Raw genomic sequence first — 25,239 nt, forward strand, 5'->3', positions numbered from 1 at the left:
GGGTGGGGGCATGGGGGCAGCACCAGCTTTGTATCCCAGTCACCTGGGAGCCCCTTGCTGCCCCCCGCAAATCCAGGTACTGTGGGTCTGGCAGCAAGGCAGGAGACTGCCTGGCCTGGAGCAAGAGCAGGGCAGAATGGGTCTGGAGTACCCACAGCAGGTGCTGCCAGGAGGCCTGGAAAGATGGGGAAAAGCAGACTGCAGTCCATCTGCCCCTGGGTAGCAAACAAGGCTGGGGAGCTCAGCCAGTGGCTGCCTGTGCCAAGGCCTGCCCAGCTGATTCATACATTCATAGATTGCAAGGCTGGAAGGGACCTTGCAAGATGACTGGGTCCAGGTGACCCCAGCAAGGTGACTGTCTAGTCTCCTCTTGAAGATTTCCAGGGTAGGTGATTGCACCACCTCTGGAGGGAGCTTTTTCGTGAAGAAGTCTTTCCTAATGTTGAGCCTGAATCAAACTTCCAGGATTTTGTGGACATTACTTCTGTTTTTCCCCTCGGGTGCCCTGGTGAACAGTTTCTCACTGAGCCCTTGATGAACTCTACTAGTGTAGTGGTAAGTTGCTACCAGATCCCCTCTCAGCCTTCTTTTCCTCAGGATGAAGAGTCCCAGATCTCTTAGCCTTTCCTCATATGGCTTGCCTTTTAAGACTCTGATCATACGGGTTGCTCTTCTTTGGACTCTCTCAAGCTTGTCCATATCCTTGTTAAAGTGTTGTGCCCAGAACTGGACACAGCACTCCAGCTGCAGTCTCACTAGTGCTAAGTAGGGGAGAAGAATCACCTGCTTGGCTTTGCTCGAGATGCATTGATTGATGCATGCCAGAGTATTATTTGTCAAGGTCTGCCCAGCTGACTTAGGTCCCTGGGAACCTGTGTGTGCATAACTCCCAATGTGAAGCCAGGCAGCACACAGACTTGTGGTGTAGTGCACGTTATCTCAGAAGTGTTGCAAACTCTTACAATCACCCTATTTCTCCTGGCTCTGCAGGTGCAGCAGCTGCATGCAGTGGAGAGGAACCAGCTGCACACAGGGATGCCAGAGGGGTGATGGGGTGGGGGTCACAGCCAGATCCCAAGCTGTGGGGGGGTGCGACTGGACCCCAAATGGCAGGGGGAGAGCGGGGCCAGACCCTGAGGGAGGCGTGGCCAGACCCTGAATGGCAGGGGGAGGAGCGGGGCCAGACCCCAAGGGGAGATGAGGGTGGTGCAGCCAGACCCTGAGGGCCAATGGGAGGCACGGTCAGACCCTGAGCAGCAGCAGGGGGAACAGTGGGGCTAGACCCCAAGTGGCAATATGGGGGGGAGAAATGGGACTGGATCCTGAACACCAATTGGTAGCAGGGGGCAGAGTGGAGCCAGACCCTGAGCAGGGACAGGGGAGGGGTGTGTGGCTGGACCCCAAGTGGTGCTGGGAGGTGGTGGCCAAAGCCCAAGTGGTGAGGAGGAGGGGCTGGACATAGAGCAGTGGGTGAAGGTGGGCCTGGATGCCGGGGAGGAGGGCAGACATGGAGCCAGACGAGGTTTTTTCCTGTCTCTCCCCACCCAGCCCCTATCACTCTTGATGGGCAATTTGCTAGTATAGCATTAATTTTACATGTAGACCTGTCCCAGGAGAATGTTTTCTGAACCGTCAGTTAGGAACAGAACTTTAGCATCAGAGCTCCATCCCTTCAGGAGGGAGAGGAGCTCAGGGCAGGGAAGGCAATACTGGACAGAGGTTTAATACTCAGCTCTGCCTGTTAAATCAAGTGCCTCCTTTCACATTCCTGGCGTTGGAGGGAAAACAATATGGAAAGACACTTGCCCCTGGGTTTCCCCTTTCCTTTGGAATTTTTGATGGAGAATTTTACCCTCTCTAAAAGATAATGGAAAATACCACTTTTGAGACAAGTCTGTATATCCCAGACATAAAACTAAGTGCCAGGGATTTTTTTCAAAGTAGGAACTTTTAAGCTGGTGGGCCAGTTGGTGCTCATGGGAAGTTACAGATTCAGATGTGTCTAAAAGACATTGATACAATGGGTGTTTTTAAGCATGCTCTGGGGTGGGGGTATTTATTAGAGCTGCTCTCAGGAGCCTCTCACCAAACCCTCCTCCTGGTGATGCAGCTTATAGCAACTTTTGCTGTATAGCGTATAGTGCGTTATGTTTTTCAGAGCAAAAAAAGATATACCAGCAAATAACATTCTTTTTTTTTCAGTTTGGGTATTTTCTGTGTGACTTGGTAGTGAGCAGAAGCAATGGCTGCAGCTTCTGCAGGGGCTTGCAAGGGTTCTTTCTATTTGTTTAATGGGTGTATGAATCCCTTTGTGTTCTGCATACCTGAAGAATGTACTGGACTACAACTGGCTGGAAATTTCCAGGACCAGTTTCTACACAATCTCAGTTTTCATTAATAACTCAAGCAAATCTGGTCTTCAAAGTGTCCCAGTATCCTGGGAGGTCAGGCTGCCTTCCAGTTAAGTCCCAGTGGTCCTGCTACTAGCTTTGCCAAATTGCAGCAGGGGAGACATATGCTATTCTCCAGGACCTAGTAAGCCAATGAGAAATCAACAAGCCTTATGGAGGCAGTGGGGATCAGGGGGCTTGCTGCTAGAATACCACCATAGTTCTTAGTAAGAATGGAAATTATATAATACTCATCATCTCTCTCAATACCTAGAAGGTGTTTTGGTGCAGTGCAAGCATCACATTTCTAGCACCTAACTGACAGCTGACATGAAAACACAGGTCCTGGACCAAGTGCAGATAGGACTCTGCATGGCAGAACTACCATGACCATAGCAAAGTAAGGGAGCTGGTCCTGGACAGGGCACATTATATTGGTCCGGCAAGCAAGTCTGGCCATGGGGATATCGTAGAACAGGTGGTCTGTGGGAAGAAGGTAGGAAAGGGCTGAGATTAATGGAACACTTTAGAATAAAGTGCATCCTTGAGAGCATGGAAGAGATTATGATAGAGTTTTTCCTGAAAAAGCAGGGGGTGGGTAAAAACAGAAAAGAAGAAACCCAAAATTTAAGCTGCCTGAGAAAAGAAAAATCTCAGAGACTAGCACAAGCCAAGACAAGTAGCTGAGCCAGGTAGAGGAAGGTAACAGCAAAGCAAGAGATTTCCACCCAACAACATGACTTTTTCCCATCTAGAGGAGCTTTCACCTCATTGTAGGCATAAGCATGGAAACTATTGTTTGAACTGAGTCAGGTTCAGAGAGGAACGGCACTAATTGAACTCCATTGAATTGATGTCTCTGAACTGAAGATTCCTGTGTGTTATATTGGACCTGAGCCTCATGATATCAGATAGGAGTTGTTCAAGTCATGTATTATCTTTCCCCTCTATGTATCTGTACATATAGCTGGATATACAGACACACACACACAAAACAAAATTAATTAAACAAAACTTGTTTCTCTCACCCATTAAACCTGCCCCTGCAGGGCATTTGTTATTGATAGCTCAGCTAAAGGCCAGTGAGATAAATGACTGAAAAAGAAGCTTCTATTTTTCTTTCAGTGAGTTCTTGATTCATGTTTATTAATCTGCATAATTTTCCTCCTGTTTAAGGAAATTCTTTCCTACTGTTCTCCTGCAGCTCCATTTATTTATCAGTGGATGACCAGCAAATAGTTGCAGGGCAGGCAAAAAGCAGTAGCTGAGACATAGGGACTTAATCTAGAATACAGGCTTTGGTTGTATGTTGTGTGAATTAAAGTAAGTTAATTTGCCAGAGATTAACAAATGGGGCTGAACCATGACCAACAACACATGCTTGTGAAATGCTTACATTAGTGTTTACTGTTGTATTTAATCTATTGCCAAATAATTTAACTTGCACAACTGTACAAACAAATCTATACGTTTCACAAGCATGTGTTGTTGATCATGGTTCAGCCTGGTTGACTTGGGTAAATAGGCAGTCAGTTAAGTTAGACTATGAGCTCTGAGTATGAGTATTTTCGTCTAGATTGGGGTTGGCAACCCCCGGCACGTGTGCCGAGCATGGCATGGGAGGCCATTTTGCTCAGCACTCCATGACCAGCCCCGGCTCTGGGTAGCTGCTGGAGCCCAGGCTGCTCCAAGCAGGGCTTGCAGAATCCCAGCTGCCTGCTGGAAGCAGCCCAGGCTCCCGGCTGACAGCAGCTACCCAGAGCCAGGGCCAGCTGCAGCTGGGAGGCTGCAAACAGCTGTGCCAGGGTCCGGAGCCCCGGCATCAGATCCGTACCGGCATGTGCACGTGCACCTCAGAGCAGGTGGTTGGGGAGGGGCCTGAGGTAGTGCAACTTTAAGAGGAGGCTAGATGTACACCTTGCTGGGGTCGTTTGACCCCAGTACTTTTTCCTGCCATGGCAGGGGGTTGGACTCGATGATCTGCTCAGGTCCCTTCCGACCCTAGAAACTATGAAACTATGAAACCCTGGCCTCTCCCCCCGTCCTGGCACATAGCTGGTGACTGGGCTCTGAAGCCCAGCGCAGCTGTTTGCAGCCTCCTGGCTGCAGCCAGGCCTGGCTCTGGGTAGCTGCTGCCAGCTGGGAGCCCAGGCAGGGGGCAATGGCAGCAGGGCTGGGGGGCATGGGAACAAGCAGGGCATCCTGCCATGTACCCTCTGCCCCCATTTTGTTTTTCTGGCATGCCAGCATGCCAGCACCTTCCAAGGTAGGCATTATGGGTGTTTTTGGCACTCTGACAAAAAACTTTGCCTACCTCTGGTCTAGATAAGGCCCAAGTGAAGTTATGGCTTAATTCCTTTACCACCTGTGAATTGGTATTACTCCAAAATTGTTTTCCTAATCTAGACAAGGCCACTCAGGTAACGTTCAACACCAGCGATTCCTTCAGTATGAATGAAGGCTTGCTCAGGTTTCCCCAAGGTTGACCTCCACCAGCAAAATTAAGATGAAAAGTGCTACCCCACTTTTAGACCAGGAGAAAGGCCAGTGATAGACTCTGGTTAGTGATTTGTGGAGCCAACCTTGACCACTTTTAATGGTTTCAAAGATGCATGGAGTTGACCAAAAAAGGTGCATGAGATCATCCAGTCTGACTTCCCTGTAAAATATAAATCCTTAACATGCCATCCTAGTAGCCTTGTCTTGAGGTTCATAACTGCACTTACCTAAAGCATATGCTGTGAGGTGACATGTATTCTTGATTCAAAGACATCAAGAGATGGGGAAGGTTTGTTTTCCAATGAAAAGTTATCTTCCTACACCCAAAGGAATGTTGGGTGTAGAAACAGTATGTTTCTTTGAAAAACAGCTGCCTCATCCCCAGGCATTTCAAATAGTTTAATTACTATAGGTGGAATTCATTGTTCAGCAGGCTGTGAATTTTTAGGAGTGAGCTGCTTTGACTCCAGTAGCCATTTAGTTAGGGAACTTTCCCAGGAAGCAAAAGATTTCAGGTTCTAGACCTTCTTTTCCAAATTAGGTTTGAACCTTTGTTCTTCAGGCTTCTTGACATAATGTTCAGGTTAGACATGAACTAAAGTATTCTCCATAGCTCTTTTTGAAGCTGAGCCCTTGGGCAGCCAAGAGACATATGTGGAGCCAGGAGAAAAAAGGTCTGCTGCAAGAGATATGACTCAGCTAGGTGAATAGTGCTTTAGGAAGAAACATACTCTGGGTCCTAGCATGGTCCTGTGCTATTAAAGAGACATTCATTTTATCCAATGGATAAAAAATGCAAGGGGTAGTGACTCAGTTGCAAAAGGAATACTGGAGGTGTGTCTGGTTAAGAATCTACCTGTGTTCTTCTGGTTTTATTACTACTCTAGAAAGTCTGAAAGCTAGAAACTCAAATCCCTTCTAGTTCAGGGGGACCCATAACTAGGGTCTCCTGCTACCCTGAACACTCAGCTATTGAGACAAAAACACGAGGAGGATGTCCTTCTCCTTTGCTGCTTTTTCAAGGTTTGCACTCAAGTAGAGGTGTATGTACTGCATACCTGACTGGCCAGTGAGTACCCCCCCCCTTCATAATCTGTCTGTATGAGCATACTTAGACACCCACAGTGTAGGGGTAATAGAATTACAATATGGGTAAAAGTGCCATAACTACTTACCATTGTGCACAAAGGGTAATAGGTTCCATCAAAGAATGTAGGCAATATACTTGTATATTGCATGTAGAATACAGTATATAATAATGTATAAAGAGGTTAAAAAAACCCACCCCAAACAATACACCACACAGCACCTCCTCACTTCTCATGAATCTCCTCTTTATGCATCTAACCTGCAACTTGCCCATCAAGAATGGGAGGGTGGGGAGGAGCCAGGGATGAAGACCTGCATCCAGCCCCGCACCTGACCTCCTCCCCCACGTCCGGGCCCACTACTGCTCCATGTCCGACCCCCCTCCCTGCCCCTCAAGGTCAGACCAGCCTCCCCTGCCCCTGTCACCGCTTGGGGTCTGGGCTGCCCCCCTGTCACTGCTCAGGGTCTGGCTGCACCCCCCCACCTTCAGTGCTCAGGTCTGGCTGTACACCACTCTGCTGCTCAAGGTCCAGCCCTGCTCTCCCCACTTCAGCACTTGGGGTCTGGCCGCGCCACTCCCCTTCAGTGCTTGGGGTCTGGCCCCAACCCCCACCACCACTCAGGATCAGTGCACCTTCCCCCGCTTCAGCACTCGGGGTCTGGCTGTGCCCCCCCCACTATTCAGGGTCCAGCCTTGCTCCCCCCAATCAGTGCTTGGGGTCCAGCCCTGCCCCACCCCCACTACCACTCAGGATCCAGCCCCACTTCCTTACTGTCATTGCTCAGGATTCAGCCATGCCCCTGCTGTGCCCCTCCCCTCCTACCCATCACCACTCAGGGTCTGGCCATGCCTCCCCACCCCTCAGCTATGGCCCTGGTCTGCCCCTCCACATTGGGCCCCATGCCCCTCCCCAGTATGTCTGCCTGCCTCCCTTCCCTCCCTTCCTTCCTGCCCACCACCTCCCCCTCCCTGCTGGCTGATCTAGGGGGCATAGTGGCCAGGCAGTGGGGGAGCACCAGCACAATGATCCCCCTCTTTTTCCTCAGGCAGGGAGATGGGGGGTAGCCCTGCTGCTTGAAGGAGGAGGTGGAGGTAGACAGGGTGTTGAGAGAGCTGCTGCTGCCTCAGGCAGGGAGGCGTAGGACAGCCCCACTGCTTGGGCAACCAGGGCATGTTCCCCACTGCCAAGCTTCCCTGGCAGTGGAGGGAACTGGGGCCCATGCAGCCTAGCGTGCACAGTCCATAGCTGCCCACCCTCTGAGCAGTGCACACATAGCTGGGCAAAAGCATTATGGACAGACAGACACACAGACTAAGCCTTTTATTATACTAGGATATACACATTAGTCTTTTTTGCCACAGCATTACACTAGAAGTATTTGTTGAGTTGGTTGTGGACTCTGACTTTTAGATCTTTTTCAGGGTCCCCATGTTAGGGAGCATGGTATCACTCAGTACACAGGCAGAGTCCACAGGCTGGGTTTCCAGAGATCCAGAAATCAGAAGCCAAAGTCAATGTGATCCAGAAGCTGGTGCTGAGGTCAGGGTAAGCCAGAATTCAGAACCAGAATCAGCAGCCAGAGTCAAGTCAGGGTATCCCAGATCCAGAACCAGAGTCAGGATACATCAAAATTCAGAGCTAGGGTTGGGATTCACCAGGAGTCAGAAATGGAATCCAGAGCCACAGCTAAGTCAAGGTGAACCAAGGGCCAGCAATCTTATAGGCAAAGCAGGAAAGTGCAGGGAGGTCAGGAGAAAGTCATGAGTGTTTGCCCAGAATACTTTGGGGCAGGCCTAGCTTTTAATGGCTGGAGTGGCTGAGGCTTGTTGCCTGCAGCCTCAGGGGACTGATATGAGCTTGCTGCAAGTGATACCTGTTTCCCTGAAATGTCAGGGAATGAATTGCCCTAAGCCTTTGATTGGGATTGGCTAGACTGAGGGCTCTAATCTGACTTTATTACATACTGCTTTCCCAGATGCCGTCCTCCATTTTGTGCGTAAGGCCTATAATCCTTATTTCTAGATAGATAACTTTTCAGTTGACTGTTTTATCCAGTTTGCACTATCTGACCGCGTTGTCCTCATTATCATTAACCATGCTGCCAAATATTATCAGCAATGATTTTACACTTTAAAACACTGATGAAACTGTTGAACAGTGCTGAATAGCTAGGGTAGACCACAAATTTTAGTGTTTAAAACAATGTTAGCCAGCCCAAATGAATTGGAATTCAACTGATTTAAAAAAAAAAAAGAGAGTGAATCGCCAGCTCTAGTCTGAACATGTCCAATGTGGCCTGCCATACTGGTCTCAGGAGTCAGAACATTTTATAGTAGCTCCTATTTTCCACTCTTACTATTAAAGAGGCACATACATCATAAGGAAATCAAATAGCTCATGACTGCACATATAGAACTTCACACACACTCATCCAGTGTTTCATACGTTTATGAATGTCAAGTCCCACTTTAGAATAATGAAAATACTTACAATCTCCCATGCCTGTCCTACCCTCTGTTGGCCCTACACATAGTTTATCATTTTAATTTCAGCCAAATCCAAATAATTCTCTTTGGATGTGTTGTATTAAGGCACTTTTTCTAATGCATATTAAATTTAGTACCTCCAATGTGAGGTATTAAAAAATGCACACTAGACTTCCTTAATAATCAGTATAAAATGTGCACCATTTTAAGTAACACTTAATTCACAGTAGCCTATTTTATTGCGCATTGGTGTAATCACATAATTTTTTACGTGATGCTTTAATGCGCGGTAAAAAAAGTCTACTGTGCATTAAAGTGCACATGTAGATGAGCCCATTGACATATAACTGGCACTTAGGCAGAATTTAGGCACCTAATCTGGGAGCTAGTGAATTCTATCATCTCATGAATCACTAGCTGTCATAGGGCAGGGAAGTCAGCCAGTACAGCAGAGGTGCTTGACTTCAGGAAGACTGACTTCCGTTAGCTTAGGAAAATACTGGGAGAGATCCTATGGGAAGAGGGACTGGAGGGGAAGGGTGGTTGTTCTTCAAAGGAATGATCCTCAGAGCACAGAAAAGGTCCATTCCTGTATGCAGAAAAGGTGGCAAAGGGGCCAGGAAGCCCTCTTGACTTACCAGAGGAACCAAGGAGTGCTTAAGAAAGAAAAAAGAGGCTTACAGACAGTAGAAATAATGGGTAGTCACCAAGGAGGAATACACAAGGATAGCCATATTTGTAGGGAGAGTATAAGGAAGGCAAGGGCGGTGATCGAGATTAGGTTGGCAATCGGAATCAAGGACAATAAGAAGTCCTTCTTTGGGTATATAGGGAACCGGAGGAAGACCGAGGGAAATGTGGGCCCTTGCAGAATGGGACAGACAGCTGATAAGAGACAGACAGGAGAAAGCTGAACTCTCTAATGAATACTTTGCGTCAGTGTTCCTGCATACAAATGGTGGGTGCCTGCCTGGTCGGATACTGGACGGATACGGGGAGGGGATTGCCAGCCAATGGTCAGTGTTGAACTGGTCAGGGAGCACTTAGAGAAGCTGAATGTCTTCAAGTTGGCAGGATTGGATGGATGGACTATACTTGAGAGTGTTGAGGGAATTGGCTGGAATTATTGTGGGACCACTAGCAACTGGAAAAGGGCCAATGTGGTACCAATCTTTAAGAACAGGAGGAGGGAGGATCTGGAAAACTATAGGCCAGTCAGTTTGACCTTGATACCAAGTAAAATGTTGGAAAAAATTATCAAGAAGTTCGTTTATGAGAGACTGGCAGAAGTCATGATGCTGAAGAATAGCCAGCATAGTTTTGTTGTGGGCAAGTCATGTCTGACCAACCTTGTCTCCTTCTATGATCAAGTAACGAATCACTTAGATGTGGGAGACATGGGAGACATGGTTGATGGCATCTGTTTGGATTTTAAAAAGCCTTTGATATGGTCTCCCATGGTGCTTTTATAAAAAAATTGGGGGATTGTGGGCTAGAAGAGTCCATGGTCAGGTGGGTCGGGAACTGGCTAAGGGGTCAAACCCAGAGAGTGTTAGTGGACAGGTCTGTATCATCTTGGTAGGCGGTAGCCAATGGTGTCCCGTAGGGTTCGGTTCTTGGCCCCATGCTGTTCAACATCTTTATCAATGATTTAGATGAGGATGTAGAAAGCATGTTGCCCAAGTTTGCAGACAGTGCTAAGTAATAGGGAAAAGTGGTCACATTAGGCGATAGGATGCAGCTCCAAGTGGACCTGGAGAAGCTGGAAAGGTGGGTGGAGCAGAACTGGATGCAGTTCAATAATGATAAATGCAGAGTGCTTCATCTGGAGAAAAGTAACCAGCAACATGAATATAGGTTAGGAGATGTCCTGGCCAGCACAATCGCTGAAAGGGACCTCAGGGTTATGGCTGATCATAGGATGAACATGAACCACCAATGCAACATTGTAGTCAACAGAGCTAATAGCATACTGGGATGCGTTAGCCAATGTATCATGAACAGGGCTAAGGAAGTGATTCTTCCTCTCTACTCAGTGCTGGTGAGACCCTAGCTGGAATATTACGCCCAGTTCTGGACACCACACTTCAAAAAAGACATAGAAAAATTTGAAAGGATCCAGAGAAGGGCACAAGAATGATTAAGGGCCTGGAGAACAAACCTTATGAGTAAATACTAGGGGATCTGGGACTGTTCAGCCTGGGAAAGAGAAGACTGAGGAGGGACTTGGTAACCATCTATAAGGGGTGAATATTGAGAGCTGGGAGAAAAACTGCTCATTAGGGCGCCTCAGGGAAGGACAAGAAGCAATGGCCGTAAACTGTTAGAGGATGGTTGCAGGTTGGATGTAACTGTAGCCCGGGTGTACACAGGGTATGTACCCCCCTTCTCCAAATTGAAGGGGATTGTCAGCAGGCAAAGGTGCTGTGAGAGGGAACTGTCAACTACATACAGTTTCCCTTCAGTTCCCTTTAGAGTCAGGCCAGGACCCACCTGCTTAACTATATACAGGTTTATTATTTAATAAAATAAAGTTATATACACACATATATATACATATCTACAGATAAGTAGTCACTTATTCAATGTATAGGACGATATTATATACATGACTTATACCTCCTATAGAGCTTCAACCCACACAGGTAAGTAACGGATCTGGAACAGGAAAGTATAGGCAAACACAGATAAATACAGCACTTCAACAGGGATAAACACAATTAACTATTTACAGTCCATGAAACTATATTCATGTATGCAGTGGAAATCTAAGATAAAAATACACTTGCACTCATATAACAATGAGACCTCAAATGACAAAATACATAGCACAAATGATAAAATATGAGGCACTCGCTCACCCTTCTAGGGGTTGAGGGTGCTACTATGCATTCAGTGAGGGGAAACCTGGCTGCAGCTCTGCCAAGGGAAAATGGGATGACGCTTCAGGCCCCTCCAACCCCTCATGAGCTGGTACGGGACCCTCTAACTCACAGGGGCCTCTTCTGGCTCCCTCCCAAGGGCTCCCTCCCCTACAGGACACCCTTGTGCCCAATACTCATGACCCTCTGGTGATGCAGGGCTGCTCTGGCTCTGTGGAATGGGTGCCTCTCCTCGCACAGTGGCTGGCCACTGCCTGGGGCTCTCTCCTCTCCTGAGGCCTGCTCATGCCCCTGGGCACTGACCTGTGCACCATTTGGCCTGCTTCTTATAGCAGAGATTGGAGGCCTGAGCCACCTCATGCGATATCGGGGCTCAGTCAGCTCCTGGACCTGCTGGGGGGGTGCTGCCACATCTGCAGCCTGGCTGTGTGCCAGGGGTTGGGGACCTGAGGTGCCTTGAAGGACCTCCCAGAGTCACGGTCTGCTCTTGGACCCTCCATGCAATGATCTCTGCACTGCACTCTTGGCCACCTGCCAGGGTTGCAGACCTGAATTGCCTCGAGTGGCTCCCAGGGTCTGGGCTCCATGTACCAATCCGTGCACTGCTCCCTGGCCACCTGCCAGGGGATGCAGACCTGAACTGCTGTGAGCAACCCCAAGCCCTGTGTGCTGCTCTGTGGAGCGATGGATCTGGGCCATCGATCCCAGTGGATGGGGGTGGAGGGGTGGGTTTCTGGGTACTGTTTCACCCACTGGGCAGCTCTTCCCCAGCTCTTCTTAGCCCCTTCTTTGTCCCCCTGATGTGTCTCTTGTGTGCTGGGCACACAGCTCCTTGTATTTGCTTCAGAGACTCCACCCCTGAAGTCTTGGCAGACCTGCAAAATGCAGGCTTCAATCAGATCAGGGAGGCTCTTGCCCGACCCCCACCCATTCCAGGCAGGGCAGGGTCGGCTCTGCCCAGGACTTACCTGATTGATGTACTGGCTCCACCAATCAAAATGAAGATTTTCCGAGCCCAGGATGTGCTGGGCTGAATCGGTAAGTCTCCACATAAGGAAGACATTTTTATGGTAAGGATAACCAGAATCTGGAATAGACTTCCCAAGGAGGTGTTGCAGTCCCCATCCTTGGAAGACTTCAAGAGGAGACTGGAGAAACAGCCTTATGGGATCATTTGACCTCAGCAGTATTCCTGCCCAGAAAAGAAGGGTTGGACTTGATAATCTTTCAATGTCCCGTCCAGCCCTTAATTTCTATGATTCTAAATCCCAAAATGTCACCCAGTTAGGATCCCCCATCTCCCTCCACTCCAATGGCTATCAAATCAATTAAGTTCCTAGATTTATTAGGTACCTCCATTTGGGACTGCATCAGTCACTGTCTGCCTAGACTTAAGCTTTTACTTATGCTCAAAAATGATCCAGAGCAGGCACCAGGGCACCTAACTCCTGTCTAAACTCTGTTACAATCCAGTACAGAGCTGTGGTGTGAGTAAATCTAAGTCCCCAGTCCATAAAGCATCCATGGATTTCTGGCATACAGAGTGCACCAAGTTAAGATTGTCTTGTGCAAAAACTGTGCTGCCAGCACAAACCTGCAAAACTGTGCAGCTAGTTCTCCCCGCCTTTGGAGATCCCTTTTTTTTTCCTGTTACTTTGTTCCCGCAAGCGCCAAAAGCAGGCGTGAAGGATTAACCAATCCATGCCCGTGATGCGAGGGACGTCATTCAGCCTATAAAACCCATGTGCAAGCTTCCGCCTAGCAGAAGCATCGCTCGTCAGCGCCTCGAGGAGGAGCTTTCCCTCCCTGCCCAGGCTTGGCCAGCCTTGACGCGCTTCTCCGCCACCGATTAAGAAATTGTCCTGGCGTACCCCTTCCCAGTGCACTCGTTAAGACCTCGCTTGTCTCTGTCTCAAGAAGGTCTCCGCAGCTGTTGATCTCGATCTTGCAACGCAACTGTTATCTGTTATCTGTTTTGACTTGCGCCTGCGCGTCCATTCTGCTGACATGTAAGTAAAACGAAAACAAAAATCTTGCAACCATTATGCATGTATAGCTGCCTCCTTTACAAAACCCGCCCAAGAGGAAAAGACCCACCAGCACCACCGACCCGTGCGCTAACCCAGCCACGCACGACAAAGATCAAGCCACAGAATACATAGTGACTTACCTAGTTGCGGTGGAGTGCTGCCCACATTTTGTATACTGGCCTGAGCACTTGTCCAAGAAATGGGAGACCTGTATTCTGATCCCTGCCTGGGATTACTTCTGTTTTTTAACCAATGATTTTCTAATACAAGATACAGAAACAGTCCTGGCAGCAGGGACCAGATCTAAGGTCTCTTCCTTGTCAGGGAAGTACCATCAGCCTTGGGTTACAGAATCAGGTCTTTTGCTTCGTATCCTTCTGATTCCATAAGTCTTGCATTCTTGGCTGCCTAGTGGACCAGTTTACAAGGGATGAATAAAGGGCATCTATCCCCTTAGTCTGAGAAGTGCATAGAACAGGGTACCCCACTTGCTTGACAAATATACTGATAACTAGGCACTGTGCAAAAAAGCTGGTATTGCTACTGCTATCACTAGCACTTCTGTTCAAGATTGAAAGTCACTGGGGACACCATGCTATGAATTGATTGCTGCTATTAATATGTTTTAGCCATATCTACATTGGTCACTCTGGATCCTGAGATGATGTCATGTTCTAATATGCAGCTCCAAGTCAGATGCCTAGGAGATGAGGAGGAACAGAAGTTCAGCCAAGCTCTGGGCTAAGCATCTGTCTACCAGGTACTTCAGTAAACTAGATTGCTACTGGAGGCAACTAACTAAGTCCACTAACTGTATGGTGATACTAAGCATCTGACCCTGGACATTTGGATCACCTACTTAGAGCAAGGCATCTAAGGATCTTTCAGTGGCTTTTGAAACAGTTAACCATGAGGTGCTGACAAAACATTTACAGGGCCTGGTACGTATTTGCAGGACAGCTCTAAATTGGTTCTGCTCCTTCCTAGCAGGGACATCCCAGTGGTGATAGGTGCATGCTTGTCATCCGATCAGGACCTTTCCTGTGGGATCTCCCAGGGCTCTATCATGTTGCCCTACAAGTTCCATGTGTACATGATGTTGCTGGTGTTGGCCTCAAAAATGGTATTTAAAGGTTTGGTTTTTTGGAATTAGTGTATAGGTATGTAAATTAGAGCTGTGCAAAACATCACCATTTCATTCTGAGTTCTGTTTTTACTGTTTCACTGGGACAGTGTTCCATTTCAAGTTTCATTTAATTCCATTTTGAAAGCACTGTTCCATTTTGTTTTGTCAAAACTGTTTCTTCTTCTGCTGGCTGGTGATAGAGTGAGTACCCCCTCCAGCTCTGAGAGCAGGATATTAAATGGTTTTTAAAAAATGAAAAAAGGAAATAGGTGTGGACAGCGTGAGGAGGGTGGCATTCACTCTATCTGCACCTGGTGGTTGGGGAATCCCAGCAGTGGGAGGTTCACCTTGAGGAACACCAGCTGCTCCACCAAACCAGGATCCAAGCAGGTGCGGTGGGGTGTCACTACATCCGCAGCAATGCTGAACACCCGCTTGCTCAGAACACTGGTCAGTGGACAAGACAGGTGTTCCCAGGCAACTGTGGCCAGATCCGGCCACATCTGCCTGCAGCTTGCCCAGTAGTCCAAGGGGTTGCACAGTAGTGCCTCCATGTCCTCAGTGGGATAGGAAGCCATCAAGGTCTGAGTGCTAGCTGCCTGATGGTGTGGTCTGGTGGCTCTGGACCCCACCATAGAACCCATGCCCTTGGTCCACATTGGCAGCACCTGTGGTGGAGGAGGAGACTGGCTGGTGGATGGCCTGCTAGCATGGGACAGTGCCTCTATTCCACATCCCTCCACCTCCGCTGTTCTGCCTCCCTGACTCTCTTCACCAGCAGCTCTGTCCAGTGATTCAGGCTTTGGCTGCTGCATGGGCTGCCCTTCACCCTCAGGTCACACATGGCAGCCAGCACGTGGACTATACTGGACTGCAAGGGATCAAGCCATTTCCTGATGCCCTCCTTCAGCGGCCTCACCAGTGCCTGCATGTCTGGTGACAGCGGCTTGCCCCATCCAGGAACATTGATCCCCTGGAAGCTCTCCATTTGATTCTGAAGTTCCTGCACTACAGGGATCACCTGGCTAAGGAGGGCATCGCCAGTGATGAGGATCTCGGTGGCCTCAAGGAAGGGCTTGAGGACCACCAAGGTCTGGGAGATGGTTTTCATAAATTTCATAGATTTCATAAACATTAGGGCTGGAAGGGACCTCGGAAGATTGTCGAGTCCAGCCCCCTGACCCAGGGGCAGGAAGTCAGCTGGGATCATAGGATCCCAGCAAGATAACCATTCAATTTTCTCTTGAAGGCATTCAAAGTAGGTGCTTGAACCACCTCCGATGGCAGGCTACTCCAAACCTTGGGGGCTCAGACGGTAAAGCAATCCTTCCATATGTCCAGCCTGAAACTGCCTTGCAGGAGTTTATAACCATTAGACCTTGTTGTCCCTTGGGGTGCTCTGGTGAACAAACATTCCCCCAGATCCTGGTGGACACCCCTTATAAACTTATAGGTGGCCATCAGATTGCCCCTGAGCCTGTGCTTTTCCAGGCTGAAGAGTCCCAGAGCTCTCAGCCTGTCATTGTAAGCATTTACAATGCTGACCTCTCATTGTGCACATGGCTCTTCTCTGGACTCTCTTAAGCTTCTCCACATCCTTTTTGAATTGTGAAGCCCAAAACTGGATGCAGTATTCCAGCTGCAGCCTCACCAAGGCTGAGTACAATGGGAGTATCCCACTCAGCTCTGTTAAGGAGGCCACTGATCCCAATCTCCCTGAGTAAGGCCATCTCCTGGATGGCCTTCTGTTGCTCCACCAGACTCTCAAGCATCAGGTATGTGGAGTTCCACTGAGTCTCCACGTCCTGCATGATTTTGTGCTGCGGGATGCTTAGCTCTGCTTGTTTGTCCCACAGTATCTTGCCTCCCTTGGTGCTCTGGTGGAAGTAGCCTGCCACCTTTTTGCATTTGGAAATGAGCTGACTGGTGGTGCTGGCACCATCACCGTCAGCCCTGTCCCCCTCCAAGGCATCCTTAACTATGAGGTGGAACTTTCGTGCCACACAGCAGATGCCAACAAAATTGGCATCATGAACCACCTTGACCATATTTGCCTCATTGTCAGTGACCATGAACCCATGGGGGAGCTTGCCCTGCCCAATGAGCCACCACTGCACCAAGTGGTTCACAGCCCCCATGATCTCTGGTGCTGTGTGGGACTCATCCATGACCTCGGCTTGAAGGAGAGCCCACCGATGCCCTGACTAGTTGCACCACTCCCCTGTGAGGCAGAGGTATGCATTATCTCCACCCTGGCTGCTCCAAATGTCCAAGATGACGTGTAAGGCCACCTGAGGTCCTGCCTTGTGGAGCTCCACCCTCATGTACTCATACAGGGAGGGCACTACCATCCTGATGAAGGTGGTGTGTGCAGGCAGTTGGTATGATGGGGCGATGAGCGCCATGGGCCACCTGACCCTTGCCACTCGACAAAGGAGAAGGGCTGGCCATCCACAGCAAGCATCTCCCCAAGGCTCTGGGTGACCTCACTCATCCTTGCAACGTGCCCTCCTGTGTGCCCACCATCCCCCCACTGTTCCAGGGTGGCCTGCCTCTGCTGCAGGGGGACAGGGGCTTTGGAGCAAGAGGGGGACTTCCCTTTGGGCATGCTCCTGCTGGTGCCAGGTTTAGGAGGAGCAAGGGCAAGGGGGTGGTGCCAGCAGAGATGTATCAGCATCCCTGTGGTGCTCATGTGTTTTGTTCCCTTGCCGCAGCTGGTTTTGGCTTGGCAGTGCAAGCAGATAGTGTATGTGGGATCATCTGCCAGCTCAAAATGATCCCGGACCACACAACCTGCTTGTTCCTGGGGTGCAGGTGCATGTATGGATGCTGCAGTTTCCCCCTCCTCAGCAGGCAGAAGCACAGCAATAGGAGGAGCAGACTCAGCTGAGCTGATTGCCTCCGCAACCCTTACCTCAGCCTCCTCTGAAGTGCCTTCTGGGGCAGGAGACCTGGCTTTAGGGGAAACTTGAGGGGTGTGGAGTACAAACTCAGATGATTCCCCCTCCTTCCCCAAAATTTCTCTTACTATGGCACTCAGATCCAGATCCAGCTCCTCTTTTGGCACTGGAAGGCTCAGCATGGGAAGTGAAATAGGTGTAGAAGAGACTACCATGCTGGTGCAGCTGCTGCTGCTTTTTGTCATGGTGGTGGTGGTGGGGCTTTTGGCTGGTGCTCTTGGAAGGGATGCAGGCTCAGTCACAGGCAGTGGCACCAGTACTGCTCCTTTCTCCTTGCTGCCTTTACTAGTGGAAGCCTCATGCCTGCTTGTTGTAGCAAAGAGTCTGAGTCTCAGTTGGTGGGTATTACACCTCTACCCCCTCTTCCATCCCTCCCTGAAGGCTTGCCTGCATGCTTCATGGTGTGTTTTGTAGTTTCTTGTCTTTATAAAAATATATAAATGTATATGTGTGTTTTCCTACACAAATTCTATAGTATAATATGCTTGCAATACAATAAATAAAATAAAAATATATAAATGTATGTGTGTTTTCCTATATAAATTCTATATTATAGTATGCAATATAATTATGAAATTGAAAAGAATCAATCAGTGAATATAATAATAAAATAAAAGGGTCTAGAAAGAAAGCAAAAGGTATTACAGAATCCTACTTGCTAGGCTAGCAAGTAGGAAATCAATGGTAGCCTTTGTTGTATAACACTCCTGAGCTTCTGAAAGAAAGCTCAGTAACTGACCCCGAGCAGACCAGTTCAAACAATGCTGCCTTTTATGCTTTTTTTCCACCCCAGGATCACAGTCACTGGCCAGCTACACAGTCAAAATCAGAGCAGTACTTCCCTCCTCTTTCCCCTCCCTCTCCTTACTTTCTGTTTCCCTGCAGGCAAGCCCAGGTCCATAACTCAAAATCTTTCAAAACTTCCTAAATTTTTCAACTGCCCTTGTTTTGTTTCAAGGCTGTTTTGAAGCCCTTCATTTTTATTTCACTGTTTCAAGCTCAAAACAAGTCAAAACAGAATCAAAACAAAACAACTGGCAAAATTTTGCACAGCCCTAATATATATATGCATTAGAATGGTTCAGGATGGGCAGCAGGGGTTAACTGATCTCTAAGAGTCTAGGTCAAATAGTCACACAGTTTCACACAGACTTTGAAGCAGACAGGCTGTCTAATACATCAAGACCAATGGATACAAAAACAGCCAGGGAAAAAGAGGGGCAGGTACCACAATGTTCCATAACATGAGATAGGGTAGCACCAGTTAACAAGGCCCCAAAGCAGGCTTGGGCCTGAGTCTCAGACGCGGGGGAACAGATCAAATTAGGAGAAGGCCTGGAAAGACCATAGTAGTATGTATGTATGTGATGAGCTACAACCACACAGAGAAACCAACCAGCAATAGCCACAGATCAAGAGTCATCAGGAGGGAAGGAGAATACAAAAGCAGAGTCTTAAGAAGAACAAAGGATCCCTCCTCATCCTCCACCCAGGTCCCTCCTCCTCTTTGACCCTCCTCGTACTCTGCCTGGGTCTGTTCTTGCCCTTCCCTTCTCCCTGTCCCTCCTTCTCCCCAGGAGGGGTCCCCAGCCCTGTCCCCCAGGAGGGTCCCTGAAGCCACCATGGACAGAGGGCACACCACCAGCACGTCTCATCCACCCCACAGGAGCGGGGGTCTGGGCCTCAGCATCCTACCTCCAGGTTGCTGACATGCTGACATCTGCCACCTAAGAGAGAGCCTCAGAGTGAAGACTGAATCCTGGCCAGATGGACTTTGACTCTGATGACAGCCCCTAGGATTTGGTAGATATATTGAATTGCTTGTTTGTTTGTATTGTTTCTTCTGTTATCGCTGTGTATCAATAAATTTGCCTATTATTGAATGGAAAGCTCATAGTTGGTCTGAGGGTGGGTCTCCACTGGGAACAAGGCATCTGGGTCCTAAATCCATAGCCAACAGCTTGTTGATAATGTGTGAAGATTTGGAGTGACTTGCCATCAGTATGCTGATGATGCCCAGCTCTACCTCTTCTTCTCTTCTGATCCTATCTCCACAGTATGTCTTTTCCCATTGCCTGGCTACATTTGGGAATTGGATGCTGCTGAACCAACTGAAACTGAATATAGACAAGAGATAGAGAAGGGTGGTGGGAAGACCACATGACTGAGGGAGGCAGTTGAGACACCTATGATTAATGGGGTTCAGATTTCCTTTTTCACTTGGGTTCCTGGATCCTTTGCAGTACCTGAGTCTCAGCTGGTAGCTGTAGCTTGGAGTGCCTTCCACAAATCCCATCTGGTGATAAGGCTTGAATCTTTTCTTTCAGACTTTGATCAGGCCACCGTCATCTATGCCTTCATAACCTAAAGGCTCAAGTACTGCAATGCATTCCACGTAGGGCTGCCTTTGAAGACCACCGAGAAACCACAGCTAGGGCAGAATGTGGCAGCCTATTTTCTAACAGGAGCGGATCAACAGCAGAACAGTAATCCAGAATCTGTGCTGGTAAGCAGTAGCTTTCTGGGCAAATTTTAAAGTTCTTGTTTTGACCTAAACAGTTTCTAAACAAGGACCTAAACAGTCTGGGCCCTAAATATATACGGGACTCCATTCTCCCTTTTGCCCTATCACAATACCTAAGGTCAGCTGAAACTAACCTCCTGCAAGTACCATCAATGGTGGACTGATGATCTACTTAGTAAAAATGTGTGGGAGATCATTCCAGAGCCCAAACCTCATGTCTTTTAGAAGTGCTGTAAGACTTTCCTATTTGGGGAGGCATTCATCAAACAAAACTAGATTGACATGTTGTTTATGGGGTCTCTGTTTTATTTCAATGTTTGAATACCCTTCTAAGCTGTTTTGGTCCTGTTGTCACTGTGCTATTTTTAATTTGTTCTGTGTCTTTATTATTAGCCATCCTGAGCCTTTGCTGAGAAGGGCAGCATATAAACAAACAAATAAATGCTTTTTTAGGCATTGTAACATCTAAGTGGAAGTCCTTACATGAATGACTTGGATCTGGCCACTTATCCTTCAGAAGGAGACCCCTGTGGTTCAGTGGTAGCATCCTTATCTACCACACAGAAAACCTGGGTTCAATTCCTAAATGCATATACAGCTATGGCCATGGAGGCACCAAGCATCTGGACTCAGTCTGGTCTTTTGAGTCTGCCTCAGTAGCCTAAAGGGAAGATGAAAGGTCTAGGCAGCCTCCACTCTGCCAAAAATTCCTGCCCAGGCATGCATCAAAAGTCTGGGTGACCCTTGTGCATACACCATGATCCAGGAGGATTGATGGTTGTCACTTACTCTTCAAATCTGAACTATAGTGTGGCATTTCAGGTTTAAAGTAATATTACTTATTGAAAATTTTGAGAGTTATTGCAAAGTGGCAACATTTGTTTTGCTTTTCTAATAAAAACTGTCTCCCAATGGTTCTGCTGGACTCCCTGGACTGGGCTTTCCTTGGTGAATCTTATATGCTCTGAGTATTTCTGGGTTTATACTTTTTTCTGACTGAGGAAAATGTAGAGAGTGTTTCTGTCTAGAACCACCTACTCTGGGCATCACATGAACCATTGCTCTGTGAAGATCACGTTGCTCTTCCAACCCCTCTGAACAACAGAACGTAGGTATCAGATGAGTGTGCACGTGCCACTTGCTGCATCTCAGACCAGTTTGAGATTGTGCACGAGGCATGGTGAGAATGAAAAAATGTTCCCCACACTGCATATTTGCAACTTGGACTCAAAATTAGATACCTGGAAATCCAGGTATATAAAAAGCCACCCCAGAGAAAAGCAGTGCAGGGCACAGTTCCTCTCTGTACCCTGAGGCAAGCCAGGGGTTGGATCTCCAGAGATGTTCTGGCATCTGGTCTAAGTGTCTCTATGGTGCTTCCTGCTGCCCGAGCACACTGTGTTTGTGTGCAGGGCAAGCAGAAGCAGTGCAAGGTTGTGACCCGGGCACTGTCCCTTGTAAGTAGAGCCTGGGGGTAGGGGAACTGTGCGAGGGCTGTGGGGGGATATAGGGGGGCTGGTCAAGGGGCATGGGTCCCCCATAGTGCCCACAGCCCCACTGCAGCAGCTGTGGCGAGAGCCCCCATGTGATGCAGCCTGACTCTGGCATGTTGCAGCACACTGGATCCTGCCTCAACAGAACTGGCCCAGCCTGATGGATTCTGCACAAGCAGCACAGGTGGTGCTGGCTCTGAGGTGGCTGGGGCCACACCGTGCCATGCCACAGGAGAGATCTGGCCACAGCAGGTTCTGAGTGCCGTATGGTCACTGCTGCTGTGGAGGAGGACTGGGGTGGGGGGGAGCTGTAGGCCCTGTAAAGGGATCTGTGGCCCCTGTGGAGGGGATCAGTCCATGAGCGAAGTGGTAGGGGCAACTCTGATTTTCCAATGACAAAAACCGCCAAAAATAAAGGCCAAAGTGTATAGATATTTAGAATTTATTTGATGATGGTGATAGAGGCACTAGTAGGCTTCCAAATAGCTTTAAACTTGTAAATATATCAATAAAACATTGCCCAAATGATCCCTCTCTATACAGTGATGTTTCATTTTAATAGTGGAAGAACACTACTTTGGAGATTTTATTGAGAGAATTTGTTTTCTTATTAGATCATTTGCAATTTTTAGAATAGGGAACACCCAGATCTCTGCTGGTGAAATGAGTGGCAAGCCCCAGGCAGAGAAGCCTGTCCAGATTCAGCACTGGGGACCCAGCTGGAGGGTAGATGAGGTGGCTGACTGCTTGGCCATTTGGGGCCAAAAGGACATGGTTTGACAGTTCAAAGCAGGCCACCACAAGGACCACATCTTCTGGGCAATAGCTGCCCAGATGGCAGACCCCATCCAGGTCCATCAGGCATGCAGCCATGGGGCCACAGGTCAGATTCTGTTGTTGTAGGTGGCAGCAGGTCACACCAGACAGTAGCCCCCACTGCCAAACTGCTGAGGTGGGTAGAGGGTGCAGGGGCCACTCTAGGTTAGGGCTGCTTCAGCAGTCCAGCTGACACAAGGGGGTAGTGTCCCCAGATACCAACTGGCTGGGCTTCAGAAGCTGCCTGAGCTGCTCTCCAGGGCAGCTTTTTATACTGCCTCAGGTGTGCTGGCCCCAGGCTCTAGCTCCCCCTGGCTTCAGACCTGGGAGGAGCTGGACAGGGTCATTTTGCCCCCATATGGCACAACTTGCCCCACATCAGAGTACATGTCCAGGCACATGCACAGAGGCAAAAATCTATGGTATAAATTTGTGCCACTCCTATTTGAGCTGTTGTAAGTGCATGTGCCTGCATTTGTGGATAAATACCTAGATTTGCAACCAGTAATCCCTGCCATAAACAACTGACTAGAGGAAGTTGTGTGTGATGAAGGAAACTTGGCTCAGTATGCACCAGGACCACAGGGGGGTGTTCGGGCCATTAATTGCTGACCTAGCCCTATACCAAATACTTTTCCTGAGGAAGTATTGAGCTTATGCCCCCATCCCCAAGGATACTTTTTAAACATAAAGAGATACAAGTCTGAAGTTTTTCTGGTACCTTAAATTAGGCTTTTTCAAATAGCAGAACAGAGGGCATGAATCCAAGGTGAGGTGTGGGGGAGTCCTGTGTTTTGTGAGCTACCCAGAGAAAAACACCTACAGTAAACAACATATTAGTACTGGATTACAGGTGCATATGTTGGTAAATCTCCAAGTGTAAAGAAGGATAAGGCATGTAGTCTGACACTTGAGTGTCTTGCACTAGGACCAGAGTTCAAAGGCTTGAGTTACTATGTATAGTGTTTGCCACTGTGATAGACAGCCTTGCTGTATATGTGTTAGGTATTTTTTAGACATTGCATCTCTGATCACTGTGGCTTAGAACCCATTATATGATTAGTCTAAGTTGGGCTCTCCACCTAGTGCAGGAGGTATACAGTCTTACTGGACTGGCTGTTGGCTACGGGGGATGACTTGGTAAGGGAGCTACAGATTCATGGTCACCTTGGGGACAGTGACCACCAATCAATCAAATTCACCATATGGAGTAGGGTGGGTAAGATAACTAGTAGGGTGGAAGTCCTTGGCTTCAGGAAGGCTAACTTCAGTGTGCTTAGGAGTCTCATCAATGACTCACTGCAGGATAGGAGTATTGGCGAGATGGGAGTCCAGGAAGGCTGGTTGTTCCTAAAGGAAGTAATCCTTTGGGCACAGAGGGAGACAATCCTAGTACAAGGGAAAAGGGGAAAAGGAGCAAAAAAACTTCCTTGGCTAAATAGGGAAATCCAGGGGAGTCTAAGGGCAAAAAAGAAGGCATATAGGTGGTGGAAGCAGGGGGAAGCTACCAAGGAGTATACCTACTTGGCCCGCACTTGCAGGGATGCAGTTAGAAAGGCCAAAGCAATTACAGAGCTGAGGCTGGCAACGCAAATTAAAGAGAACAAAAAGTGTTTTTTTAGGTATGTAGGGAGTAAAATGAATATGCAGAACAGCATAGGAACCCGTACTGAACAAGAAGGAGAAATTAGTGACAGACAGGGGAGACAAGGCTGAGCTATTCAATGAGTTTTTTTCCCTCGGTGTTCTTGAACAGAGTTCAATGTAAGTCTCCTAATGGGTTCTTAGATGGGCATCAGATGGACACCAGTGCACCAACTGTCTACACTGACTTGGTGCACAGTCACTTCAATGGACTGGATATGTTTAAGTCAGCAGACCTGAATGAGCTGCATCCGAGAGTGCTGAAGGAATTGGTCAGTGTCATAGCAGAACCACTGGCACAGCTGTTTGAGTGCTTGTGGCACTCGAGTCAGGTCCTGGAGGACTGTAAAAGGGCCAATGTGGTCCCTATTTTCAAGAAGGGGAGGAAGGAGGACCTGAGTAATTATAGACCAGTCAGTCTCATCTCCATCCTTGGAAAGGTCTTTGAAAAGATTATGAAGGATCATATCTGTGGGAGTCCAGTAGAAAAATAATGCAGGAGGGAAACCAGCATGAATTCATAGCAGGCAGATCATGCCCGACCAATCTCGTTTTGTTTTATGACAGGGTCACAAAATGCTTAGATGCAGGAGTAGAGGTGGATGTCATTTTCTTGGATTTTAGCAAGGTCTTCGATATGGTATCTCATCCCATTTTCATAAATAAATTAGGGAGCTGTGACATAGATGTTTACACAGTGTGGTGGGTGGCAAATTGGCTTAGCAGTCACACCCAGAGAGTGGTAGTAGACAGATCATTATCAACCTGGAAGGATGTGGGTAGTGGGGTCCCACAGAGTTTGGTCCTTGGACCCGTACTCTTCAATATCTTCATGGGTGACTTGGATGTGGGTGTGAAGTGTACTCTGTCCAAGTTTGCAGATGATATTAAATTGTGGGCTGAAGTGCACACTCCGAAGGGTAGGGAATGATTGCAGGCAGACCTGGACAGGTTAGAAAAGTGGGCAGTACACAATAGGATGCAGTACAACAAGGACAAATGCAGAGTGCAGCACCTAGGGCACAAAAATATCCAGCACAGCTACTGGCTGGGAAGTGACCCTCTCAGCAGCACAGAAGTGGAAAGGGATCTCAGAGTCAGCAGATGCATGACAAATAGATCCAATGAGGTGATACTTCCCCTCTATGCAGCATTGGTCAGACCACAGTTGGAGTACTGCATCCAGTTTTGGGTGCTGTACTTCAAGAAGGATGTTGATAGACTTGAGAGGGTCCAGAGGAGGGCCACTCTTACAGTTAGGGGCTTATAGGACAAGCCGTATAAGGAGAGACTGAGGG

The sequence above is a fragment of the Crocodylus porosus genome, unplaced genomic scaffold (assembly GCF_001723895.1).
Source record: "Crocodylus porosus isolate Cpor-Errol unplaced genomic scaffold, CroPor_comp1, whole genome shotgun sequence".
NCBI classification, from domain to species: Eukaryota; Metazoa; Chordata; order Crocodylia; family Crocodylidae; genus Crocodylus; species Crocodylus porosus.